This window comes from Pteropus alecto, unplaced genomic scaffold (genome assembly GCF_000325575.1).
Source record: "Pteropus alecto unplaced genomic scaffold, ASM32557v1 scaffold88, whole genome shotgun sequence".
Lineage (NCBI taxonomy): Eukaryota > Metazoa > Chordata > Mammalia > Chiroptera > Pteropodidae > Pteropus > Pteropus alecto.
In genome coordinates, this window is record NW_006494611.1 from 7072682 (window position 1) to 7100127 (window position 27446).

The 27446-nt window shown below is 35.4% G+C and overlaps 1 protein-coding gene and 1 pseudogene across 4 annotated transcripts in view; both read left to right on the plus strand.

Moving 5' to 3' along the window:
• Positions 1-27446, plus strand: part of TP63 (tumor protein p63) — a 210099-nt gene that overhangs the window by 47516 nt on the left and 135137 nt on the right. The gene's annotated exons all lie outside the window — the stretch shown is intronic.
• On the plus strand, positions 19997-20112 carry LOC112474219 (annotated as a pseudogene).

Below are 27446 nucleotides of genomic sequence, written 5' to 3' on the forward strand. Positions count from 1 at the left end.
CAGGGAGGTGATTTGGGGCTTTCAAGTCACACCCTAAGGGTGTTCCTATTATATGCAAGCTGAAATTACTGACATAGCTCCCATGGAATCCATTATGTCAAGTCCAAAGTCCTCAATTCTTTATGCTAGATACACTGGCACACAGCCTTGTTCAGTGATATTAGTTTAATTCATCTTTGAATCTGATCTTTTGATTTGGTGCTGTTTCTTTCTTTGTCTTCTTTTCCCATGCAGATCAACACCACATACATGGCTTACCCATAATAAGTTGAGTAAGTGGGTAACTTTTCTCTAGTTTTGAAATTCCTGAGTGTGAGTACATTATTTTGTGGTGCCTTAGACATCCATAACAGTATAGAGTTGGCCAAAGAATTCTCCTTAAGTTAGCAGTTGGGACCCGCGCTTGAGGATTAGTCAAAAAAAAATTGGCCTTTGGGTTCCTTGGTTCTGGAGCTGTGTTAGTGTGTTGATTACTAAGCTTTCAGTGGGTCTCTTGGTTTAGTAGCTTCCCTGGAGGAATTAAAGGTTTTAATTGAATGTGAAACATCAGACAGAAACTGTAGAGATGATTTATTGACAATGAATCTCAATTTACCAAAAGTTCACTTGAAACCTACTTCCTTCTCAGCCAAAATGATTCAGATTCAAAGCCCTCCAGGGGCCTCTCTGGGACTTTAGAGCATTAGGGAGCTTTTTCAGTGCTATCATAGATTATCTCTCCATTGTTTCTTGACTTGTCGAGGGGAAGATTTGATTGGTAAGTCACCTCTTCCCTAGGGCCTTAAATTCTTTAGTCATTCAAAGATAAGTAGGACTCTGACAATGCATTCCAAAAAGCTTTCTCCCCTCCTTGGGTATCAAGGCAATCAGCCTGTGCAATGCCAAGGGTGTAATAAGTAGGGCAGATGCCACAAGGAAAGAGCCCAGGTTGTGCAGTGCTGGGTGTTTCCAGAGCTGCTACTCTGTTTTTAACTAGGTAAAAGAATCAGAATTGAGTAGAGCAAAAAGCACAGACCTGAATTTGAGACTTAGCTCTGTCATTTGAAATGTGATCTTGGGAAACAATGAACTCTGTTTCTCTTTCTCTTTTGTAAAGTGTACTAAATAACTTTTTTTTTATCTCAAAGTGTTTTTGATATCAGAAATAATGTATGTGTAAAGAATAGTAGGACATTAATAAATCAGATCATTAACAATAGGTTTTGAGCACTGACTGAGGCAGTGTGTGCCAGACATGGTGCTATATATTTTCACATTCCATCCTCTTGCAGTCTACACAGCAAGTGCTATTGTCATTTTGTTTGGCAGATGAGGAACACTAGACTTGGTAACTTTCTTCCAGCCAATTGACGAGTGGTGCAGCCCAAACAGAAACCAGGGCTGACTCCAAAGCAGACCTCATACTCATTAACCCCTTTCACGGCTGCCATTTTATGGAGCCCAATCTAAAAATCTGCCTATATGAAAAGGGAAAGAATAGGCAGGTTCCAGTCTGAGTAGGGTTTGCATATGATGAGTTTGAAAGAAGAGGCAGAGGGCAGAACTGGTTATAGCTTTAAATAAAAGTAGTTTTCAAAATCCAATTCCTTAAATCCTAAGGCCAGGAAGTGTACCAACGTTGTAGTTTGGTCACACGGTCATCAATTATCTATAGGAGAACTTAGAGCTCTGCCACTTGTTTTGGTTCTCCAAAGAGAAGGAAGTGGAGACTCATAAACAGGCTGTGTCTTATCTAGAGGCACACAAGACAGTTATTGGAAGAGCTAAGGCCTAAACACAAGTCTCCAGCACATCAATCTACTGCGTCATGTGCAACTTCAACCTAGCCTCTAATGGAGGAACCACAATCAATGGATAGCCCTAATAAAAATTTACTCACTGGAAAAGACCTGGTAGAATCACATTTTAATGTGAATTAAAGGTACTTTGTTGTTACCTGTCCCAGAGAACAATTCTCTGGACTTATATTCGGAAAACAAAGCCACACATATCCTTTTTCCACTTATCAACCAGATTTTACTTATGCATTAGGTTAGTTCTGTGCAATAGTTGAAGAAAAGAGGACCACAGTGATAGCAAGAAATGGTCAGTAAGTAGGAGTGTGTGTGTGTGTGTATATATATAGATATAGATGACTGTATGGATACATGTGTGTGGGTTTCTGTACTGCTTTGACCTTTAAAAGATTAAATTGTGAGGTCATATTGGCTCATTCCTCCCATAATGTTCTTTTTCTGGCTTTCCATATGACAATATTGAATTAACTTTTCAAACTTCAGTTCTCATCGCTTCCCTGGGAAACGCCTTCCTAATGTACGCATTCAATGTGACCTCTTTTCTTTTCTTCACGTACTTGTCAAGAGTCTTGTAAGAGCAATTACTGTGTGTGATTGATGTCTGTGGCCATCACTAGGCTTTAAGTTTAAAGAGGGACAGGTCTCTTCTGCCCAGAGCTGTTTCCTCAGAACTTGGTATAGTGCTCAGCATAGAGGAACTCAATAAATATTTATTGAATGAGTAGTATGTGTCCGTTTGTATTATACAGAACTTTTCATACTTCTGGCACTATCATTGAATTTTGTTTAGTACAATGTTGGCATTTAGAAAATGCTAATACTTTTTTTTTTTTTTTAAGTTTTAAAAGAGTAAAATGAATAAAATAGGCTAACATCCCTTCTCCATGGAAGTTTTATAAATTTTGATCAATCCAGACAGCTAGAAAAATTTTTAGGGATGACTTTTTTCTCTTTGAGGAAAAAATACAAAAAAAAAAAAAATCACAGAAATCTAGTGTTCCAAATATCTGTAAAATATTGTGATTTTTAAATTTATATTTACCTACTCGTATGATTTCCCAGAATTATTGTCCACATTAGTATAATGTTTTTATATATAATATGTGGTCATTAAAAATCTTATTTAGTGATTGATAGCCCAGGTTTTCCATCCCTAAGCTGTCCAGGAAGCTGTATAGTGTAGGCTCAGAGCTTAGAGTTTGTTATCGGAATGGGTCATGGTCCCAGGTCTGTCACTTTCTGGGTGTCTCTTTCAGGTAAATTAACTAACCACTCTGTGCCTCAGTTTCCTCATATGTAAAGTGGGGATAATAATGACACCTACTTCATAGGATTGGTATAAGAGTTATCTGTGTAATAAGGGTTAATTGCTACTAAGGATTAATAATGTACAGTGTCCAGTATGTAGTAGTAAGTGATGAATAAGTTTGAGCTAATAAAATAAAAGTTTCTAGTTATCTTGATTTCTTAAAAAAATGTTTTCAGATTTTTTATTAGTTAAAACATTAAGTAACTATTTTTTTAGGACTTTGAGGCAGGAAAAAGGACTATGAAGTCAATCAAATGTAAGTCACCTCTCTCAACAAGTGTTAAGAACATTAGTTCTAGTTAGTGTGCAATATATATATGTGTATATATATATATTGCATATATATTGCATGTATATATTGCATATATATACATATATGTATATATATACACATATATGTATATATATTTCTTAAAATAATCAATATTACATCAAATAATGAACTGTTTTATAAAATGATTCCATATGGCGACATCTTAATTTGTAATAGGAATATCAATACCACAAAAGCAGTATCATCATTGTGAGGAAGTTGCAATGCTGGAGGGGTCATGCCTCTCATCTTCAAATTGAACCAGAACCACTATTGGGCTGAAGAGCATGTAGAGTTTATAAAAACAGATTAATATAAGATAAAATTTTATATTTAAAAAACTGAAAAAAATCCTATTGCATTCAAGACCCTCAATAAAGGAAAATCCTCTTGGGGCTATGTTGCATTCTCTAGATATGTGAAAAATTCTTTTAATGTCAAAATGTATAAAGGAACACTGGGTTAGACCTGAAAGGAGATCATTTGTTACTTTAAATTGCTTATATTAGGAAGAAAATAGCCGTGTACTGTGGATTAGCAATGCCCTCATCTCTTTAACAGTAGCTGTGACACGTCAGGGCCTAGAATACCTGAAAAGGCCAAGATGTCCTGGCTTTCAGAACTAAGAAAGAATTTATTAATTCCATATTGCCCATCCAGACATGATGTCTACCAAGGCATGGAATTCTCTCACCTTGCTCTGAAATGTGTTTTTTAAATATGGAGAAAATCTCTGTATCACTTTGTAACATCTTTAAATTGTTCTCTTAGTTTCAGCTCTACCCTTCCCCAATACAAACAATTGACACACAGGATGACAATCATGGCAAACATTATTTTGGAAAGAAAATAGAGAGATCAGCTTGTCACTGTGACCTTAGTTCTTAATTCTGTTTTATGCCCCAAAGACTCTTCTGCCTGTGGGCCTTCAGAATCTTATAACGTCCAGCCATACATCCGACACTGGCTTACTTCTCCTCTATCCAACACCCATAAATCAGACCCATAATTACCTAGATCCTACAATTCAGCCAGGAGAAAGCTAAAGGTATCTAAGTTTAGGGAATACAGGTTATACAAGCTTTGTTTAACAGATAAGGTAGAACCAAAGGGAAGGCTTGAAAAATAGCCTAAAGCAGAAGTAGTACTGACCCCAGACCCCTGCTGCTTCAATGGAAAACCCAAAAAAGGGCCCTCAAACCCAGGAAGACCAATCCTTCACATCTAATATAACTTTTTTATACCTGCAAAAAGATCTACAAACTGTATATACTAAATCTCACGACATTTTGTTTTATTCTGGTTCCTTGAAAGCGCTCTCTTGCTAGCTCACTTTCCTAAGATTTTAGTGATATATATGTGGGCGAAGCATTTTGGCTTTGCTGATAATTGTTGTCAGCACTGATCGATTATAACCATACTAAGATACAATTTTTAATAGCATAGTTTTATGATAACATTACCTAAAAACAGAATTCTTTAAAACACATCTACTGTTTTATCAGTTCAGCAAATTAAACATTCATATTTTCCTGTTCCTTCCCATATCTAACTAGATGTTTGCATAATATTTGAATAGCTATAACCACAGCACAAATAAAATTTTATTACTTAAATGTATCATATATGCATTTTTCCGAATTTGCCACAAAGTGATCATTTTAATGACTGGATGTAATTGTACTATATAGATTTGCTGGCATATACTAAAAACCAGTCTTTTATGCTGATTTTAGGTGAGTTATATACTTTTTGCTGTTATTAATAATGTAGTCATCATTTATGTACATTCAACTATTTCCTTGTTTTGAATTTTTTTTCTTTAGAAACAACTCCAGGCGTAGGTTTCCTGTGACATAGGATATGTTTATGGCTATAGCATATTAAAATTTATGCTCTTTACAAATATTACAGTAAAACTTATTAAATAGAATGCTGACAATTAGAACTTTAGATCATTATCCTGGAAAATTATTACTTTTAAGAAGTATAATAATATTACGAATATTAATACTAATATTATAACTACTAATATTATAAATTAAAAATCAGAATGCAAATCAAAACTATAATGAGATATCACCTCATACCTGTCAGAATGGCTATCATCAATTAATCAACAAAGTGTTGGTGAGGATGTGGAGAAAAGGGAACACTCGTGCACTGTTGCTGGGAATATAAGTTGGTGCAGCTACTATGGAAAATGGTACAGAGGTTCCTTAAAAAAATAAAAATAGAACTACCATATGATCTAGTAATTCTACTTCTAAGTATTTACCCAAAGAAAATAAAAACACTAACTTGAAAATATGTATACACTCCTATGTTCTTATATATACAATGGAATTTAATTTATCCATAAAAAAGAATAAAATCTTGCCATGTGTGATGATGTGGATGGATCTCGAGGGCATTATGTTAAGTGAAAAAAGTCATAAAGAGAAAAACAAATACCATATGATCTCACTTATATGTGGAATCTAGAAAAACAAAAACAAAAAAATCCAAGCTCATAAATACAGAGAACAGAAGTGCAGCTACCAGAGATGAAGTGGCGGTGAGGGCAAAACGGGTGAAGGGAGTCAAAAGGTACAAACTTCCAGTTATAAAATAAATAAGTCATGGAGATATAATGTATGACATGGCAACTATAGTTAATAATACTGTATTATTTATTTAAAATATGCTTTGTAACACTGTACTGCATATTTGAAAGTTACTAAGAAAGTAGATCTTAAAAGTCCTTATCACAAGAAAAAAGTTTTGTTAGCTGTTTGGTTGCAGATGTTAACTGGACAATGGTAGTGATCATTTCACAATATATACAGATATCGAATCATTATGTCGTACACCTAAACAAATATGATAATGTACGTCAATTATGTCTCAATAAAAATTATAAAATTTTTAAAAACTGGTAAGGCAAATTTAAGGACCATATTTAAATGTTTTTATAATTTTGTATACTTATACAAGTAGAAACTTATTGCTAATTAAAAATTGATCTTAACTGTTCTTTAGAGTGGCTTTCCAATACTTTTGATCACTAGCCATAATAAAAACATGCTGTTTATGTAGTATATGTGCGCTCTGCATGCACACTTACATATATAGGCACATAAATATCTATAAGTCGAACCACAAAATTTCATAAAACAGTACTGCCCGTACTATATGCAATAAAACCTGATATATCCCATTTGTTCCATTGTGACTTATTCTATTCCAGAGTCATCTATTGGCCTGTCTGCCCCATTACCTCTCTCTGTGTCTCTATTTGTCTCTCTTTCTTAAGCTAAATGCAGTCCATGACATTAATTTCATGATTTTGATCAGTAGCTTGATAAATATACCTTTAAAGCAGCCTTGACAATATATAGAACTTAAAAAATGATTTACTAACATTGAATTAAAATAACTACATGTACTATCTTTTAACTTAAAATTTAGAACCAGTTTCAGCAAACAATTTCTCTGCCAGGGTAGTAGTCATGAGAAATATTCACTTAAGGAAATCAACTTGTTGTTTTGCGAACAAAAGTCTAAAAGAAACCGCAAACTAGTTCTCTGTTCCCTCTTTTGTTCATTAGCTAGAATCTAATTTTCAATTCTGTCACTTGTACATTTTATATCAAAATCTAAATTCTGACTATGGCATATAACAGTATTCACTTTGGTTGCTAAATATCTTCTCTGGCCTGAACTGACTAATCTCTGAGGATTCACTCAGATGGCATATGCTTACTATAATAAAGTGGCTAACGTAAAGTAGTCCCTTAGAGCATGTTTGCTGACTACAAATGAACAAATTACAAAGGGAGCACATTCAAGGGTATTTAGAGCAGACTGGCCAGAGGCTTTAATCCCCAAGACCACCTGGCACTCAAAGATGCAGAATCATTCAATGAGACTTTTATTATTCATTCTTTTACTAGACTATAATGAATATTGCTTAAACTGCTTGAAAATAACAGAATATGCAAAGGAAGGAGAACTTTCAATTTTTAAAGTACTTGAAACATGATTACTGTTCAAAGGCTTCTTATACCCACCAAACATTCTATGGCTCAGAGACACTGATAAAACAGTAGAGTTATAAACCTTTCCATTGTTAATAAATTTTAGAGTGCCAGCTTATTTTTTCACACATTTCTACAAAAAGCAATTATCTCACATATCTAAAATGTAAGTTATTATGATATGTTATTACATTCCCCCATGTAGTCACATGACCCCGTGCAGTTATTTAGTTTTCAGCCCTGTTTTGTCTTTCTTCTTTCATACCACTTTTAATTAATTATGGTATAGTGTGTTATTTATCTTATATGTAATATAAATTTGAAATTCAGCGGACATGTGGATATTTATCACATGAATAAGTCAGTAATTATTATTTGGCTTTATTGAAAACAAGGAAGATATAATATCAAATGAACTCTTATTCACTCCTTTTAGTAGGGTTTTAAATTTGCTTTTATAGCAGATTATTGTGATGTCTTCCTACTTTTAATCTAAGTAGACTTTTTTCTCCCAAAGAGTTTAAGTCATAAATTACTTGTAGCTTTACTTAACAAGCCTTTGGCAAACATTACAATTGTATTTTGTCTAATGCTTTCATTATTTCTTTGTTTTATTATTTTTCCTTTTTTTTTTCCATTATGGGGACTGAGCTGAGGTATTATGTTAAAATTTTAATTTGTTTTGATTCTAAATTTGTCTTTACTTGAGTTTTCTGTTATTTATTCTTAGTGGAAAATATAATGACTAGATCATTGATTTGTTGTTGTTTAAGAATTATAGTTTGTTTCTTTCACGATGTCTTTAGTAAATATTTCTGTAGATCAACGGTCTTGTTTTTAATTAATAATTCCAAAGAGGAGAATTTGAGGCAATGTATTTTTGGGAAAGCTACAGAAAGAAAATATGTAACTCAAGGCTTGTAGTTCTCCTTTAAAGATTTGGATCATATAATTTAAACTTTGTTCTCATTTTCCCTACCCATAAGATAGGTGCCTGTGGCCTTGCTTATACTTTATAGAAATATTTTGGAAATGGATGAACATATGTATCAATAAGTGCTTTGAATTATTGAAATAAAGACAATGTTATCATATCATTTACTTAGTAATACCAAGCAGAATGTGTTGTGTGAAGAATAGCAAAAAGATGTAATAGCACAGATATCAAGCGCTTCCATCTATTATGTCTCAAAAAGTGGTCTATTTGTCATTGGACTTGCACTATACTATTAAGTCATGGGGATCTGTGTATGTGTTGGAGGCAAGGGGTAAGGAAGAAAAGGAAAACAGAAAACACCCACTGAATGTTCCTAGGTGCCAGATCTTATAAATATACTTTCTCAGGTAATCTTTCTAACAACCCCATTGGGTATTCCTGTGTTGTAGAGGAGGAAAATATAATTCAAAGAAGCCAAATAACTTCTACGTGTCTGATAATGAATAAATTACTGAAATAGGATTTAAATCCAACTGCAAAATTCAGCTTCACAGGATACCACAAGGTTTTTCAGAATACTGCTTTGGAAACTGCTGTTTGCAGCTAAAATAGGAAAGGGCAGGGCTAATTTAATTAAAATAAATCATTTATATTACTCAAAGAGATTTCTTTTTTAGCTTCCCTCAATGTTTCCATTACAGTTTTAGCTGAAGATGTGGATCATTTCTTATTTTATCTTGCTCCTTTGCCCAACTCTATTTCCTGGACTTACAAAAATATACTTGCTAAAGATATGTTAAAGGGCAAGACTTATACTGCAATTTCTCTGCTTGGTTATTTATGTAATTAAAATGATTGTTTCAGAGAGTAACTGAAGGTTGAGTTAGAGGAGGACCAAGGAAGGAGGGGCTGCTTGTGAGTTAGGGAAATTCCAGATGACAAGGATTGCCAGATTTCCTGCTGGTCCTTTATTGCCAAACTCCGCCTCCTGCTCTTCTTGCACAGCTGTGTGCTTCATTAAATAGTGACGTCTACAAATCACAGCAGTGTTAAAATGCGGAGCAGGGGGAATTCCTGTACACTGGCTGCTGCCAAGTTCCTAGAGTTTTAACAGCACACTCACCAAACTACCACCCGCCCCTCCAAAAACTATAAATAAGTTCAATATCAGGAGTGTATTCATCAATTATAGTGCCTCTCGATTCTCTCGGAGAGTTTGAAATATTATGTAGACACATTGAAAAGTGTACCCATGTCCAAGGCAACATGATATGGGTCTTGTTTCAGCAGCAATGTCTTTTGACCTTGATGTTGCCGCTAGTCTTCTAGTTGAGTCAGGGACCATTCCCTGATCATTTAAAACAGATTTTCCCATCCACAATTTGTATGTAGCGCTTTTCAAAAACCTGCCTTGTAGAATTTAGGGCCAAAAACCCAGTCACTACTGCTCAGGGAATGGATAAAAGGGATGTGGATTTAACTCAACAATGTATATGGATAATTTATGTGTACAAAGCACTGTCTGAGTAAAGTAGAGGATGACACATAAGAAAAGGCTAATAATATACACTAACAGGACTAGTAAGAAGAAAACTTTGATGAGTAGTGCACTAGAGTTGTTAAAAATGCACAATGGGAACACAGGGGAAAAATACAAATTCCAATTGGAGAAACTGAAGAAGTTTCAAAGAGGAAGTAACGTTGGCTCCAGGCCTTCAAGGATAGAGACAACTTGGTGGAGGAAAAAAATGTAAACAAGGATACATAAATGAGTTTAGCAGTTTATCAGATTGTGTGTTGCCTTTGTGCTGAAGTGGTAGCATTACAACTGCATTATAATACAGTACAGTGTGTCTGGCAATTAAAAAATAATAATAACCTGGTTGACTTCATGCAGGCATATTATCTTCAATTAGGCCCATCTACATCTTATCTTATACCAGCTGGATACTTGCATTTATGTTAAGTGCCTTGCACTTTTAGGCATTTGAATTTGTGACCCCTGAGATTAAATAAAGAACAAAAGGAAGAGAGGTAGATTGATGGAGCCTGTCATAGGAGGCTGTTGGTCTGGGTATGGGTGGATAGACAGAGGAAGAGGAAGAGTATAAAGGATCAAAGTGAAGAGGGTCTTGGGAACCCTGGAAGAAAAGTAATAGCTAGCTGGTGGGCAGAACTTGAGGCTACCTTCCTCTAGAGAATTTCAGTACCGAATCCAGAAAAGGAAAACAAAGCAATTCAAGTTAATATGCATTTATTTAGCACGTACTTGCTCAGTCACTATAATAGACACAGTGTAAGGTACTGAGGTAGAGTAATACATTGCCCCGTCTCCAATTACAAGGAATGGAGACAGACATGTAAGCAACTAACTATTGCACAAGGTAGAATTCCGTAAGACCTAGCAGTTTGCCATGGGAGTATGAAGGAAGACAGATTTATTTTGACTGAGAAGGGATAAGAAACATTCTGAAGAATTATATTTGAGGTAAGATGTAAAGATTAGCTATGTCGTTGATTAGTAAACACATATAAAAATGTATTTTTGATTAAAGGAAAAAAGCAAAGAGAGAGGCTATAAAATGCAAGAACTATTTTAGAAATTAAGACTAGGATATGAATTGTATTTTTTCATGAAATGGGATTAGGGTCAGTCAGTGAGTATCTTCAAAGCTAAGACATTGAGTTTGAACTTCAAACTTGATCAGGAGCCATTAAAGATATCTGAGATGTAAAGTGACAGTCAGGTCTATGCATAAACTCTGGGGTGCTGGGAGTTTCATCATTGACACATCTTACAGCTCCAAGAAAGAGCTAGGTGTGTCCAAGAACTCCCCAGACCACCGTGGCATAGGGACATAGGTCAGAATTGGAATTCTTGATTATTTGGCTTAAGGGTTGTGTATATACTGAAATGCACAAACTTAGCTCTTAACATGGGTTTAATGGCCACTCCATCTCCATCCCCACACCCTCCTGCAGGCTCTCATAGCATTTAATTTATTCTCTGTATTCCTGACACTTAACACACTGCCTGGCAAGTAATAGGTACTCAGCAAATGTTTGCTGAATGAACAGAAAAACTACTAACTTGTTTTAACAAGTGGAGAAGAGCCCAGTTACCAGCACTTGAATGAACAATCTACACATGCACATCTGGTTTTGAGCAGGACAGAAAACTAGCCTTTGATATTTTCCTTTTGGTCCTTGAGTGCTTGGATAAACAGCTCATTTTCCTGAGGCATCTCCTTCATTTGAAACAAGTTTATCTTATCCCGAACCATTAGGGGGCAGTCTTAAATGTGCTCCACCCTCAATGGATTGATCAGTTCCAACTTCAGAAAGTTAAGCCTCATATCTTGATGATTTATTTCCTCATTGAATTTTTTAAAAAATCAGAAATTGAAAGTGGTCATTAAATATATTTCAAAAAATACTCTTATAAATATCACAGTTGAATAATTAAATTATAATTCCAAATCCAGAATTAATTGTCTGAGCCAATTATTAATTTTCTAATATTACATCAGGTATATATTATTTCCAGGAAAAAAGTTTATATTCTTTTTTATAATTGCAATTGTTGCCTTCATAAAATTTACATTTGCACATTGTGTTGATAACAAGGCAGAAATAATATAATAAATACAAATCAATTTCTAATTCTTTTAAGAGACATTAAAAATCACTAATTAGGAAATATTTGATCAAATGAAAAGTTTTTGTACACTATGGAAAGAGCGATTAAAGTGTTATCTTCCTTCTCTCCAAAATGTGTTTTTAATAGCTCTTATTTTTGCTTAATAATTCTGAAACCTAAACACAATTTGGATAAAGTTGAATTTCCAACTCTCTGGTTTATATCAGCTATTCGTTGATGCTCACTGGTATATTGTTACCTGTAGGCAAATTAAAGACACCATGTAAATGGCATTGTGTATATGTGATGTATGACAATACAGAACAATCATAAGTTGGAATATAGAAAAGGCTTCATTAAATTTCTGAGTGTTCTCCGTTCAGGTTCTAGGCTCATTTCTTTGCTGCCATGACATTTTGAAAGGTGGTCATATTCTAGTGTTCTCTCCTAACCCTGGGGCTCTGCTTGTCCTGAAAGTTTAGAGACACATGCAAAGAGATTAGGTCTCAGTCTGGTCCCTTCCGGATAAAGTAGGCTCATTGCCCAAACCACATAATATACCAGAGAAAAATGCAGAGAGATCAACATTCAAAGGATAAGTACAGAAAAAAACATTCCTGTTTTGGCAGAGGTTTGATAAGGTATGTGTTTGTAGTCAGTGCCTGGAAATCCTGAAAAGTTTCCTTTCTGCTCACTTTAGTGCTATTTGAGTGACTTCTTTTGTTTTTTAGAGACCTCTCTTTCAAGAATTTTCTCTCTCGTTTGTGTTTACCACAGACTGATAATTTTCTCTTGACTGGGGATCATCTTTACATCTTTCCAAAGTACTGTATCTTAAAAAAATGAGAGGTCTCTGGTGCTTAGGAGGGAGTGTGAAAGAGGTAAAAAAAAAACAAAAACAAAAACAAAAAAAACGCCAAAGATTTTGTTCAGCATGCATCTCAGAATTAATGAATCAATTTTATACACACACACACACACACACACACAGATAAATGTATATAACAGGCAGTTTAAGTGCTACCTAAAAATCCAAACCCACTCCCCCACCCCCGCCAAAAAAAAAAAAAAAGTCCAAGAACGGTTTTTTGATGTGTGTTCACCAAACTGTTTTTCTTCTGGGCACAGTTGATTATATTTTCCAACTTCTCTTAAAGTTCCATGTCACCAGGTAGATTGGTTCTAATGAATGCTCTACCAGCAAGAGTGCTATATGCGACTTCCAGAATTCCTAAAATTACCGTACATTCTTTTCTTGCTCTCCTCCTCCCTCACCCCTCCCACTTTTTCTTCTCATCACTTATAGGTTGTATAGAGAGAACCCAGATGAAATTTTTGAGTGCTAGAGGATAGCTCAGCCACTAGACGGAAGGATTCTAGATCTCTGAGTCACTACATTTATGAAAGCTGCACAGGAGAGCCACCTGAAAGAAAACACCCCTGTAAGACTTTGTGTGAATGAGAAATAAAGTTTGATTGTGGCATTCATTTTGAGATTATGGCATTTATTTTTCAGTTTTAGCTTTTATTCTAAAACAGGGATTACATAGGGTATGTTCTGGTCAACTAGAAGGTCTCAGGGAGGATATATTGGATCTCTCTATGAATGAGCTACTTTTGTTCTAGGGAAAAATGCGTTGATCAACATAAAGACCTACTAGGAATGTACATGTCAGCAAAAGATTATTGCAGTTTTTTACTGCCATTGACAGGACACGACTTTATACCCTTAATAAGGTCATGAATATTGAATCTGGGACCATCCCTTTGGTGTTTTGGGATCCAGCCACCATGGTATATAAATCTGATGCTAAAAATTAGAGCAGTCAGTCATGTGAAGAATTTGAGTACTACACATAAACGTGGTGAATCTTAGGGTGCAATATTCAAGATTTATCATTATACAACTTTCTGTGCAATGATTAGTTTGTTTTTCTTTAGTTAAAAAGATCAAGAGACCATAAAATTGTCTGAGAATCGACCCTAAGTCTCCTTGATTACTGAAGCTCCTGGGAACTGAACCATGCTCCTCACTGTAACTCCTGTGCCTCCTCATTCGCAGGGAGATGGGGATTTAACGTAAGACACAGTTTAGAATGGTGATAACAAATACCTACCTTTTATTGAGTACCTGCCAGATACTGCACTAGACACTTTACTCTACAGCAACATAATGCATTAGGTATTTGTATCCCTGTTCTCCAAATGAGGAAAAATGAAGTTTAGAGGACTTAAGTAATTTGCTCAAGGTCAAACATTTGTAGTGTGGCAAACCAGGATTCCAAAATTCATGTTTCTAATCAGTGCTCAATGCTCTTGAGCCATGTTCAGAAAGGCAGCCTTGCTACAGGAAGTGGGAAGCCCAGAATGCAGAAGGTGATTGCTTTCAGATGGGGCTGCTATCAGAGGGCATTGACAGAGAATATTTTTGTGGAGATTCAGTGGCCTAAACTGAAGTTTGGACAATGATAGTTTTAGTAGAGTGAGAAAGTTTGAAGAAGTTTTTGCAGCAATGATGTTGGCTTGCAACAGGCAGTCTTCACCAAGGGCCAGCAATAAATTTACCTACATGTATTGTCTGGTGGCAGCTGAATGTAGAAAAATTGGGGCTGCTTGTGTAATAGTTGAGGAACAGTAGATTTGGGGCCTTAAAATAGTAGAATAATAAAATAGGAAAGAAGCTTAGTGATCATCTAGTAATTTGACAATCTTTTTTTTTTTTTTTTTTTAGATGTATGGGAAAATGAAACTTTGAGAAGAAAAGGGATTCCCCCAAAGTTACCTGGCTGGTTAGTCTAGGCAGGGAAAAATAATATGGATCTTACCGTCAATTCCTTTTTCCTCTGAATTGCTCTTCATGATTAGAAATAATAACTTGGTGCAGGACACCAAGAGAAATCTTGGGTTATTCCGCTAAGGTGAGTGACAGGAGGGTGTAATGATCCATCTTGCTTTAGAAGTTCCATTAGAACTTTGTTTCTTAAAGGGGCTTCTTCAAATCACCTGGGAAATGTCTTCTTATTTGCTTCACATGCCCAGACTTTCCGCTCTGGGAGTTTTATCCAGCTTCCCTGGCGATTCTGATTTGCTTATTCTTCCCACTTGAGTATCACACAGCTAGACAACAATGATTCTTAACCATGCTACATATTAGAATCTCTTGTGGAACTTCTACATTTTTAAATTATACTCTGGCCCAGATTCCACTCTTCAAAATTCCAATTTCATTGGTTTGGGGTAGTGAAGAGGCATCTGTATTTTAAGCATCCAAGGTATTCCAATGTGTAGCCAGGTTTGAGAAATATGAGGCTACAAGGAGCCTGAGAGAGAGATGTCAAGCCTGGCAAGGGACAGTAGCAAGCAAGTGGAGCGGTAAAGAGAACAGTTTGAAGAGAGATTATTAAGGATGAATTAGATCAGAAGAGTGCCATTGCTCAAGAGGAGAGTAGAAAAGGAGGAGTAAGAAGCTGGTGGGCCTCTTTGAGAGAGTAATGAAGTTCAGACAGCCTCAGGTGAAAGCAGCAGGGCTTAAAAGGAAATCTGTGAAGACAAGATCTAGCGTCTCCAGGGTGAAGTACATCTAGTTTCCTCAGCAAGAAGAAATGGCAAAGGACAAATGACTCAGAAGGAAGTTTTTTGAATTGGCAGGTAAAGAAAAAGTATTAATGGGGCAGTTCTAGAAGAAAGAATGTGTCTTACTGTCAGCAATCCTAGCGCCTTCATTCCTCAGATAGCAAGGCCAAAATCTCCTGTAAAATGAATGATAGGCTCTTTGGATCAGAGAGCCTTAGAGATCACTGGAGTCAGCTCCCTCACTTTATAGAGGAAAAGTTCAAATCCCAGAGAGGGGCAGGGACTTGCCCAGATCACCTGTAAACCAGGGCTCTGACTCTCTGTTCATCCTTGGAGGAGTCAGTGCAGCGTAATAGTTAAGAGCAAAACTCTGGAGCCAGCATGCTGGGTTTGCTGTCTTCACTTACCGAGTATGGCCCTCTCAGGAAGTTACTTGCACTCACTGTGCTTCAGTTTTCGTAGCTATAAAATGAGATTTATCGTGGGTTGTGCGGTGGATTAAATGAGTTAATATCCATACATTGTTTTAGAACAATGCCTAGCATGTATAATGTGTTATATAATATTAATTGTAATTATCGCACCACACTGTTTTATTCAAATGATAAAAAGACATACTAGTGAACATGACCTAGCCTTTTTGAGGATGGATTTTTTGGGGAAAATGCAGATTTATCAAGGTGCTCTATTTTTGATAAAAACTCCAAAGGTATTACATTTAAGTGAATCCCAAAGCCATGTTTTCTCATGCAGTTTCTTTAAAGTATAGATTCCTGAGTCTTACTTCAGATCACCTAAAACAGGAACCTCTTGAAGGTAAGGTCAGGGACTCTGTATTTTCCAAATGCAGGCCAGTTGATTTTGTTGAGATGTAAAGTGTGATGCCTACTGCACCTTGCTAGGGAAGTGGAGTAATCTTGTATGTTAAGGATCCAAGGCCTTTCCTCTTCATGTGAGATAGGTACTATTCTCTTTTTCACAGTTATAGATATGGAAATTGAGCCTTAGAGAGGCTGAATAACTTGCCCAAAGTCATTAACTTTGTAAATAACAGACTAGGGACTCTAAGCCAACAGTTACCATGTGATCTTGAGGAAGTAAATTACCACTAGACTTCAGTTTTCTTACCTGTAAAATGGGACACCATAGGAAGTTGTGAAAATTATTGCATGTCAGGCACACTGCAGAGTACTTGTCCATAGAACCAATGAAATATTAACTGTTGTTTCTGCTATGGATATTGATATTGTTATTTCTACTCTACTTTACAAACATTTCCTTCAACAAGCATTTACTTGACACCCACATGGTGTTTGGTACTATGGTAGACTATGAAGCCACAAAGGCCAGAAACTGAAATAAATGAGGTTCTTCTCTCCAAGAACCACCACTTCAGTAGCAATTATAAAAAAAAAAAAAGAAACTGTACTATAATACAGGTTATGATCCTCATCAGAAAGAAATAAAAAAAAAGTGCCACAATGAAAACTTATCTATAAGGAGATCTTAGGAAATATGTTGTTTTGAGTAGCTGAATTTTCTAGATAAACATAAAATCTTTAAATAGCATTTTATTTTTCTTTTTAAATTGAAACATAGATATTTCTGAAAGTTAGTCCTACTTCTCTATCTTTTTAAGCCAAGAATAGTGTGTGCCATGTAAACTCCTCTTAATGACTTAGGATCACCATTGGGAACCTTATTTACTGGGTTGTGTCGTCACATCAAAATCCTCAGGAGCTTCTGAGGTATACCTGTCTCTTTGTTCTTGTGCTTGGCTTTTAAATTTTTTTCTGTCTCTTTCACCATTGCAAAATATCCATTTCCTCCCTACAGAAGTCATTGTGATCTATTAGAAAGAATAAAGACTTAAGAGTCAATCCAACTTGTATTTGTAGACTAACCCTGCTAGTCTGAGTGAACTATGGCCATTCATTCATTGATTCGTTTATCCAACAAATGTTTATGAATACCTCATTATTATGTCAGGCATTTTTTTTTATTTATAGAGATACAAAGCTGTATACATATATGTTTCTGTCTTCAAGAGGCTATAATGCAGAACTTTCCTAATCATTCATAACTATAATTTCCTCATATCTCAAGTGGAGCTGAGGCAATAATTAACATTGAAGTATTAGGAATTATTTTGGGGGTAAAAGAAGGAGACAGTTAAATACACATAGGAAGATTCCAATCCACAAAATATCCCATGCTCTCATTCTTTATTCACAAGCATTATAGAGTCTTCCAGGTTCTATTCAAGGCCCTGGAAATGAAGCAGTGAATAAAGCAGTCTGATCTTACTGAGTTTGCATTCTGGTGGCAGAAACTGACAATAGACAAGTAAATATGCAATACATTTTCAGATAATAGATCTAAAAATATATATAGAAGTATGTAGAAAATGAATCAGAGATGGGAGGGTCTCTCTCTTTTCTCCTAGTTCTTTGCACAATGATGTCCACAAATATGTTGCTTAATAAATAAATTCTTATAACCCATTAATTAAATAGGAGACATTACTACTAGGTACTATCCTTTAATATGTGTCAGATCTCATTCTGAAAAAAAATCTCTAAAGTTTGTGGTTTCTTGTTACATAAACTATATTTCCTCCCTTAAATCAGTTTATTTAGGATAAAATTGACCAGGACAAATTATTGAAATAGGCATTATATAAATAATTACTATATCAAAAGTTAAGAAATGAGATAAACATGTTAATGTGAACTTTATACACAAGACAGACCCTGTAAAATCCATTTGTAAAAGGAGTAAAAGTATGATCAAAAGGAAATAGAATGAAGATAACAGAGAAAATGAAGGAATTTGTGAGGATCAACTACATAGACGTAATACATAAAAATGAATCTAGTAATAGAAACTTGTTCATGAATATCAAGATAATTAATTTTTAATGTGTAAATACTTCAATTTTTATACCACCAAAATCTTATCTCCTGTTATGATAAAAAGAAGTACATTTTAGAAATTCTAATTTAAGCTACTTCAATACCAAGACTTAGAACAAATAGAACCAGAACAGGTGAAAATATATGTGGTTCCCTTTAAAGTGAGGAAACCACATAAAATAATTTAGCAAATGGTTGGGGTGGGGAGAGCAGTACATTCTATTCCAAAGAGTTTGTCCTTGAGTTCTCAGCTTCCTGTCATACTTCTTTTTTTTTCTATTTTACTGTAGATAGCCAATAAAAATGTAAAATTATTTTGCTATAATTTAAAGAGAATATTTATAATAAAACACAACTTAGACAAATTATATTTTTAAAAAATGTATATATGTATCCTGGTATTCAATACAAATGTCACTCAGTATTACTCTTTTGGTGGGCTGCTCATCTAATCATTCTTAAGAATGAGGCTCAAGACCTGGAAGCGCCACTTATTGATAGAATGTATGAATGTATGATCTTAACCAATCTTCCAATCAGTTGTTCAGCTGTAGAATCTTGGCAACAATATCCACTCTATGAATATGAACCATACTAACTTGCTAGTGTTTGACGATGTTAGTCCTACAAATTAATAACTTCATATAGTTCAATATGATAGAAACTTCAGAATATGACTTTCGAATGAGATATATGTGAAAGTAATTTCATTTTAAAATATAACATGTTTGAATTATCTAGCAATAAAATATTGAATATTATGTGTGGGAGATATGCTCTGCAAATTGAGTTACCATCCCATATTTAAAATGCTAAAATATTAACGGGGATGATAAGAAAGTTCATGTGTAATAACAGTACAAAGCAAAGTGTGCATCGAGGCAAGAAAAGAGAACAGTTGACTGGATCTGATGATAATTTATCATCTTCTAGTGTTTAAATATAATAAATAATCAGATAGTAGTCTGTAAGCATCCGGAGTCGGGAACACATCCTTGAGTTCTCTCTTCATTTTTGTCGGTCTAGGGTCACTTATTTCCAGGTCAAACCCCTGATTTCCAAATTGCTTATCACTCCCTGAGTTCTATGATGAGCAAATTATAATTTCCTCCCTATTTTATACTCCTCAATAATTGTCCAAGAGAAAGTTTATCTAACTTTATACAGTATTAATCAATGTGAACTATAATTTGTCTTAAAATTATAGAAAGTCTTTCATATAGTTCAGTGCTTAGCAATTTTTTTTTGTGAAGAACTTGATAATAAATATTTTAGACTTTGTGAGCCACATGATTGCTGTTACAACTCCATCAACTCTGTTATTATAGCTCAAAAGTAGCAATATACAACATATAATAAACAAGTAAAATTGTCCAAGTAAAAAACTTTACAAAAACACATAGTGGGGACGTGGTTCCACAGTGTAGTGATCAGCATGTCTTTTCTACACACAGAAGGTCTTGGGTTTGTGCCCCAGTGGAGCCATAGTCCATGGTCTATGGCCATGCCACCCTGAATAAGCCCAATGTCTGATCTAAGAAGCTAAGCAGGGTTGGGCCTGGTTAGTATTTGGATGGGAGACCACCTACGAAGACCAGGTGCTATAGGCATAAAATAATAATTAAAAAAAAAACATGTTGTGGGCCAGATCTGACCCATGGGTGATAGCTTGCCCACACTCGAGGTGAATGAAAAATTACACTGTAGATTTTTGCCTGACTTCTGGCTATGGGGCTTGCGCTGAAACTGTGGAGGCAGTTTATAAAATTTTTGAAAATCAAACCCAATCATTTATGTATATTTCGTATGTGGGTATGTGCATTTTTTTCTTCTTTTTTTCTGTTTGTTTTTATTGTACGAGACTGTTTATTACTATGATCAGATTCCCAGAATAGATATGAGAAAAGGTTGAAAGCCACTGTAAACAGATTACTCTCTGAATGAATTTCAGACCAATTTGGGGAGGTTTTAAGGAAGTGAATCTTTTCTCGGTTTCTGAACACTTCCTTTAACATTCTGAGTTGTCTGTCAAAGGATGAGTAGCCCAATGTGGTGATTATTTCCATTTCAGTGACGTTGCAAAATCACTCTCACTAATAGACCTCTTTCTATCCACTATCTCTATTCTCTAGGTGGGCTAGATGCCATTAAGTTACTTCCAACCCTGAGATCTTATAATTTTCTCCAAAATCTCCTATTTTTTATTTCCCTCCACTTTCTTAAGATTATTTATCTCTCTAAATTCAATCTAGCACATCCCTTAATCCTAAGAAAACTCTTCTGTAAATTTCTTTCTCCATAGTCCTGGCAAAACTCTATGTTCATATATCTGAGGCATGAATGCTACCTGAACACTCTATCACATCTTCATATTAGTGCAAAGCTCTACCATATTCAAAGCCTGATGTCGTGGTATTCAAATGTCTTCCAAATTCTGATTTGGGGGCAATTTATAGATAAGTATATTGTGTGTAAGCATGCATGTATCTATATTTGCATGCTATCGTGTTAAAAATGGCACTATAAGATGGACTCAAGTTTCCTTTCTCTCTAATCAGTACTATCTTCTACCAGATGTCAGATTCTAGATTGAAATGGAGCAAGGTATGACTGATGAATTCATTATAGAAGAGTGATGTTTGATGTTTGATGATAACATTTTTTATGTCCATGGATTTAGAGAGACAGCTCATTTTGTCAAAAGTGTTATTGTACACTTTCTTTCTGCAGAGCACTGTAGTAGGATCCAGGATATTTGGGGTTTAGCACTAGAGCACATCCTGTGGCACTCTGTATAAAATCCCTGTGGATCCTCATTTATAGAAAGAAAGTAGAGATAATGAGAAATAAAGCCATTTCCAGCTTTTAAACCCTGTGCTGTAAAGAACCAGCAAAATAATAATGATTTTTGACTCCTAGTCCCTCACTTGTCAGTTGAAACATCAGACCTGTGTGGACAAAATGAAAATACCATTTCAACATTAGTAAATTACGTTAGAATTAACTAAGGACAAGAGTACTTAAAGCATGCCAAATTAAGAAAGTGAACTCAAACAACAAAAAAATAATATAGCTATCTTAGTCCATTCAGTCTGCTCTAAGAAAATACCACAGATCTGGTGGCTTATAAACAACAGAAATTTATTTCTCACAGTTCTGGAGGCTGGAAAATCCAAGATCAAGACACTGGCAGATTTAATGTCTGGTGCAGGCTCACTTCCTAGTTCATAGATGATAGTCTTCTCTCTGTAACCTCCCATGGTGGAAGGAGTAAAGTTGCTCTCTGGGGGCATTATTATAAGGGCACTAATCCCATTTATGAGGATTCTACTATCACAACCTAATCACCTTCAAAAGGCCCCCCACCTCCTAATACCATCACCTTGGGGATTAAATTTCAATATATTAACTTTTGGGGAGATAAAAACATTCAGTATATTGCAATAGCCTTTCTAGTTGAGCTGAGTTTTTTTCAGGGTGTTGGCACTTTAAATATAGGACTGGAGGAAAACAGTGGAGTGTAAGAGTTCATAGTTGTAAAAAGTCTCTTGGCTGAAAACAACGTATAGGATATAGCTGGCTGAATAATTTCGAAGAGAAGATCTTACCAAAGGAATAGAGTAGATGAGGGACAAGGTCTGATTAGGTTTCGTCCAAGACACAAAGATAAATGATTGTAAATTAAGTCAAGGAAGGAATAACCTAATGAAAATGCCATTGGAGGCAGACTGATCATAAGTGAGGAGAGAGAATACTGACAAATGAAATGGAGGTAGAAAGAAGGTTCAGTACAATGAGGTTCAGCGTGAGAGAAGGGGTTTATATCAGAGAAATCATTACCTTTCAGGCAGTAATTAATTAGAATAGAGGATGGGGCACAAAATATGAGACAGAGGATTTGGTACTTGAGAGAGGAAAAATATCACTCAGAATTAACAACTGGTGAACTGATTCTAGATGTTCAGAACTTTGATGAGAGAATTTTGGGATTGGGATGTGTGGTAAAGGGTTATGGAAGAAACAAGCTGGGGGCAATCAGGTTTTAAGACACGGGGTATAGTGGGAAGGAAAAAGGTTGTGAAGATGAAAGGGAAGTTAATTACGGTAGAATGGAGGAGAAATTGATGTTGAAAGATACAAAATAAGTTTTCTTAAGAATTTGTTTATCAATTCAGTAAAACATTACAGAAAGGCATTCCTTGGTGATGAAACTTTATTGTTCTAATTACAGTAAATTGAAAATGGTAAGGCATAAAATGTGCTGAGTGCATTTTACTCTTTTAAGTTTTGTTTGCCAAGGGTGAAGCTGGAATATGGGTTTGACTTTGGGGTAATACAAAGTAAAGGAACAAACTAGTCGTTTTCAACATGAAGTTGAAAAGAATAAAATTCCATCTAACAAAAGAAAGTTGTTAATGGGCCTGCTTTAGATTGTGTGAGTTATTTTCTGGAGGGATATTTATCTCAAGCCTATGAATAAATGCACTCCTCCAGGGCCCTTGGGCAATAAACAGGCCATTTACTAAAAGGCATCAAGATGCTCTTTGGCATCCTTAAAACTAAGCATAACAATTAATAATGATAATCATTATAATAGTAGAAAAGTAAACTCAAAGTGTGGGAATGTTTCTGAACTAAAAATATAGAAGAAATTGTGTGACACAGAATGTTCCTGAGGCCAGCCAAAAGACTTGTTCTGGGGAAGATCCAGAGAGCTTGGTAAACCAGGCTGAAGCAATAATTTGATAGATGGATGGATGGATGGATGGATGAATGGGTGGCCGGATGGATGGAAGGATGGACGGACAGGCAGACAAAAGAAAGATAATCCATGTTCAGAGTTTTGAACCACTTTTATCTGAGAACTAGAGATACAGCCAGAGTATTTGAGTGCTCTAGCCCCCTTGAAGAGTGATAGTGATGTCGGCTGTCTTGTCTGACAGCTACATTTGAGAGTCAGCTACTTAAGGCAACATTGAGAATCTGCAGAAAGGCCAGATATTCTGTAATGTTATTCAGTGATTGGTACTACTTTTCCCATGTCATTTTCTTTCTTATTTTGAAGGGAAAGGATAACTATTGATTAAACATAATTAGTAGGATATTTTGTTTTGTTTTGTTTTTACAGAAAAAGAAAGATCTAACTATGAAAACTTCAGATTGCCCAAATTTTATGATGAATAAAAATTAGAAGTCATATATGTAACTTAATAAAGCATATATTTTGAAGCCATATAGCCTTAAATTTGAATTCCAGCTCTATCATTTGCTAGCTGAATAATGATAGACATCTTTATCCTCTCTGAGCCTAAAGATTGTTATATGTAAAATGAAAAACCAAGCCCTCTGAAGTGAAATCTTGTCACAGTCAATGGCAGTTCTTTTCTGCCAATCACCAAGCAAATAGAGCACAAACCAAAATGTATAACCTATGCTGGCTTTCCTGCCCTTATAAGGTCACACAGTCCAGTGGGAAATTTAGAGTTAGAGCACAAAAAGTTATGAAAAAAGGTATAAATTAGTCAAACATGAAAGGTGTTCTTTTTTTAGCACTAAACTTGTAAAACTTTTAGAAAAGCAACATGTCTTATTCATCAGTAAATCCCCTACATAGCTCCCAGGTAATACATTCTCTCTCTCCCTGGCCCTCTCTCTCTTATATGTAAGAAAAACTGAGCTGGATGATCTCTGAGATCTCTTAATTCTAAAATGCAAAATAAACCTAAGATTGTTTTGAACTCTGAAATTTTAGAGATTTGGAAATTTTCAGGAGTGCTGAAAGAAATTACGTGTAAGACAAACTTGAGTGGTGATTTTGAAGACAGAACAGGAAAAGCAAGAGAGGGAATACAGACTGTTAGCAGATACCCCTTCATGTTTTCAGGTCATTTCTATAAAGAATAGGCTTCCTTTTTTCTTTCCCTTGAGTTAATACAAAGAATGTAGGATAGTTAATCTAGGAAAAGTAAGGTGAAAGTAAAAAAAAAAAAAAAAAATCACTTCAGGCTTCCTATTATTGGGTCTGACTGGTTTGACAAAACCATTTGAACAGAGTGATTGTTCTATGAGTAAACTGATACTGAGATTCACCTAACGGCAAAGTCTTGGAAGTTAGGTGGGATTTACCTGACTCTTCCTGTCCTATGTTACGGGCTGATTTCTTTCCTTCTTTTCTCTCAAAATTGTTTTACATATTTCTTCAGGAAATGGGAATTGAAGCTGAGTTTGCATAGAAGAGACTTTTATGGTCCTCTAACTTAGACCATTGATTTCTAATCAAACCCTTTCTTCAAATGAAATCTTGTTCAGAACTCTGAGACAAGCAAAAGCCAAACTTCATGGTATGGCCATTTCTTTACATCTAGGGAACACATTGAGGCATTGAGAACCTTAGGGTTTCATGAAACACAATTTGAACACCATTGATCTATCCAAAAACACACCACCATCTTTTATAATACAGCGCCCTTGAAGCTTGAGTCTCTGAGAGGGAATTTGCCCAATTTAATGTAGCAAGTCTGACACAAAGGTGGTCTAGAAGAAAGTTATAGGTGATCGGAGTATTGTTTTGGTCCAAGGACACCAATAGAGGAAGAATGGTTTGAATTGGAAAGAAATGGATAATTCAGATTTAATATAATTATTTTTGTGTGACACTTGTACATCTTTAACAGACCTTTCAAATACACTATTTAATTAGTTTGATTCAGTAAGTATTTTCTGGATATAAATTTTGTCGTACTTGATATAAATAGGACCAATGTATTGACTAGTAGGCACCGTATAGAAAATGTGTAGCACCATTATTACAAGTAAGCCTCTCAACCACCCCATGAAGGAAGCATAGTTGAAAAGACTAATGTAAAAAGAGGATAAGTAACTTGGTCATAGCCTCACAGTATGTTAATAGCAGAGCAAGGATTTGAACCCAACTCTATCTCACTCCAACTGATGTTCCTTTCCTTCCACTCTAACCTCACGAACTATCAAACTGTAATAAATGCTAAGATGAGATATGTGACCTTTGCCCTCAAGTTAGTTAAAATCCTCTATGGACCATGAAATACTTTGTGGGCAGGAGAGCACTGAGGTTTGGGTAGGTTTCTGAGGCTGCAGAGCAGAGGTCACAGTCAAGGCAGCTAAAGTTCCAAGAGCTAGAAGGCTTGCCCAAGGTTTTGCAGCTGATTTGTGGTAGCATCTGAAATACAGGGAAGGTCTTTTAGGAGTCAGAGAGAAACTAAAGGGAGAATGTAAAACAAAGGAATGCCAGTGTAAGCACAAAGAGAAACCAGAATTTCCATGTAGAAATAGTGCAAGAAATAGAAGTAAATGATGAGTCTGGAGACAACAGTATTTTTCTCTCTTCTGCTTTAGGTAAAGTGAGTGTTTTCCCTTCCATCTTATTCTTTTTTTTTGAATCAGTCTCATAATTTCAGTTATTCAAAATTCAGGTCACATTAACTACCAATATCTTTAGAAACTACTTAAATTTCTGTCAACTTAAAAACATTTTTTTAATATTGATTCTCGCACAATGAATATCATTATTGCTATGAATCTACTTTGTGTTCTGTGTTTACCTTCTAGTGTTCACCTGGCTGTCAGGATACCAGTCATAGCGTTTAAGTCTTTGCATATTCACAAGGTACTTGTGGGTTCATGCACATGACAAGAGAGTTTATTTGTATTTCAGGGTTTGAATAATTCTTTCATTCACCTCCATATTTGTCACCGTTTAGGAATTGTTTTTACTTATTTTTTTCCCTACTTTCTTGTCCTTTAGTTTTAGCTAAAGAAAATGTTTAATATAAGTCAAACATGCCCAAAGGTGTCATCCGTGGAACTATTCTCCATAACTCTCAGTTCAGTATTAGATTCATTAAATTTCACTTCCTTTCTACCCACTAGTTGTGAGTATACAAACCAAATCTGCCCCAACTCCAAAAACAAACAAACAAACAAACAAATAAATATGTTCTTCTAAACATAGGTAATTTTTTTAGATGCGGCCATCAGGGACATCATAAACTCTGATTGCCCACTTTTGCTTTCATTTCCACCAGTTTAAATTTCTCACTTTATTACCTCTATGTATATGCTTTTTGACCTGATAAAGACATTTAATTTCTTCGCTCCTCCATTTTTATCCCTTTCCTAGCCCCTTTTCCTGTTCTTTTCAATTTGGACTTCAATTTAGTCTTCACAGTTCTCTCAGTTCTCTGCCACCATGACCTATCTAGTGAAGCAACAGTAATGGTGATTTCACCTATTTTTTTCCTGCCATTCTCAGGTGGTATAAACCAGAGAATCACAGAACTGTGCAGATTTGGACCATGGAAAATTCACCCACATTTCTAAATCCTCATCTTTTATCTTCAACTAGCTACTCAATGCCTTTTTCCCTCATTTTCAACAGATACCTCCACGTCTTCTTTCATGGAGAAAATTGAGGCCATTAGTAATGACCTCTGTGTTCTGTGAACACATTTAAACCCACATTTACTTTTGTCTTCTTAATTTCATCATGGAATAAGGTGTTTAGGGTCTTAAGTTCAAGGGCATCCTCTCTACCTATGCCCTTGACCCCTTCCTGTCTGCATCTTCCAAGACCATCCTCTATGCCATTTCCATTTTTTTCCAATATCTTAAATTTCTCTCTCTACTAGATGCTTCCTTTCTGCTTTATCTTTTTAAGTACAATTTAAGTTTTTCTCTTTGGAATATATCGAAAGGATACTTACCTTTCACCCCTATTTAATTCTCAAACCTCTGAAATTTTTTTTTGTGTCTTTATAAATTTATGGAAAGTGTTAGTGTCAAGAGTGCCAGTGACCTCCTTGGATTAAACCTAGTAGACAATTTTTAGGTCTTATCTTCTTGAATCTTTCGGCCACATTCAAAACTGTCGATCCTTTTTTAAAAATGTCTTTCCATTGGCTTGTAA